This window comes from Alligator sinensis, unplaced genomic scaffold (genome assembly GCF_000455745.1).
Source record: "Alligator sinensis unplaced genomic scaffold, ASM45574v1 scaffold647_2, whole genome shotgun sequence".
Lineage (NCBI taxonomy): Eukaryota > Metazoa > Chordata > Crocodylia > Alligatoridae > Alligator > Alligator sinensis.
This window is the reverse complement of record NW_005841832.1, coordinates 2,812,630-2,814,230: the sequence shown is the minus strand read 5'-3', so window position 1 is coordinate 2,814,230 and position 1,601 is coordinate 2,812,630. Positions and strand designations below refer to the sequence as shown.

The following is a 1,601-nucleotide window of genomic DNA, read 5'->3' as shown; positions in this document are numbered from 1 at the left end:
CAACAATGGGTCCAGTCTGTCCAGTCACTGCAGCCGGGGCCAGTACTGGCTGAGGTCGGGGTCCCCACCGGGCACCTGCACTGGCACTGACACGCCAGGGGAGATGAGACCTGGAGCAGGCAGGAGAGTGAGAGTCAGGCTGGCATGGGAGAGACCTCCCCTCCCCACACCTCCATAAAACCCCCCTCCTGGGGCCATACAGGGTGTGCAAGACTGGCAGGGAAGATGGTTCATTTAGGCCCAAGGCTTAGGGTATGTAAGCGCAGTGCCCCCAGCTATCTCATAATACCACTGGGTCCCGCCACTGGGCAAGGAAGGGGAAGCACTTGCTTTTTCTCCTGGAATTCCTTTCTGGATACAGGGAATTAACAGCTCCCAGAATGCTTTGCTGGATACAATGATATAGCATTGCTCCCAAAATCCTTTGCAAGGAACAGCCAGAGCTGCTAGCATCCTTTGCTGGATATGGGAATATAGCACAGCTACCAGCATCCTTTGCTAGATGCAGGGACATAGCATGGCTCCCATAATCCTTTGCAAGGAGCTGGCAAAGCTCCCAGCCTCCCAGAATCCTTTGCTGGATGCAAGGACATAGCATTGTTTCCAGAATCCTTTGCAAGGGACAGCCATGGCTCCCAGAATCCTTTGCTAGATACAGGAACATAGCACAGCTCCCAGCATCCTTTGCAAGGATCTGTGCCATGGCTCCCAGAATCCTTTACTAGATACCTCAATATAGCACAGCTCCTAGAACCCTTTGCAAGAAGCTGCCAGTGCTCCCAGAATGCTTCGCCCCTCCAAGCCCCGCCTGGCCTGGGTGCCCAAGGGGCCAGTGCCCAGGTACCTGCGTGCCCCTGCGCTACTCACCAGTGGAAGCAGGGGTACTGGCGCCGAGGGCCTGGCTGCCCATGTGGGTGGGGAGCTGGGGGGGCGAGTAGGAGTCATAGCTGCGCCCTGAGGAGCTGGCCGGGATCATGCAGGCATAGGATGAGGGCTGGCTGGCCACAGGCGGCACTGCCTGCTGCTGGGAGAGCGGGGGGACGAGTGAGACCCCAAGAGAGCCCCTGCCTGCCTCCCTCCCACCACAGGCCCCCGGGGCCCAGCCCCAGTATTTCCCACGTCCCCACCTAGCCAGGCAGCCCCAGAGCCCCTCCCTCTGCCAGTGCCCCATACCTGGATGGGGAGGCTGCTGGCCATGGAGAAGCTGGGCAGGGGAGGCATCCCTCCGTAGCAGTTGGGCAGCGTGGCTTCACTGCGCCCCAGCACGGTACCTGTGGAAGACACCCGTCACCCAAGGTGGGGAGGGCAGGATGAGAGTGGAGGGGGCACAGGGGTGGTTGGCAGGGAGGTTCCTAGGGTTCTGTATAGGGTTTAGAGCAGGACTGGGGGCTCTGGCATGGGGGGATGCTGGAGGCAGTTACCTGCTCCGGGTGGGGCAGGCACGGGTGGGAAGACGCTGGCCCCAGGGAAGGCCCCGCCTAGGCCCAGGTGCCCGGTGCTGCCGGCTTGGCGCCGCTGGTTCCGCAGTTTCTCCTCCCGGCGCCACTTGGCCCGACGGTTGGAGAACCAGACCTGGGGGACAGGGAGGGGCTGTGAATGCC

At 61.3% G+C, this 1,601-nt stretch overlaps 1 pseudogene; it reads right to left on the bottom strand.

Annotated features, from left to right (window-relative positions):
• Positions 1–1,601, bottom strand: part of LOC102381764 — a 4,764-nt pseudogene continuing 3,163 nt past the window's right edge.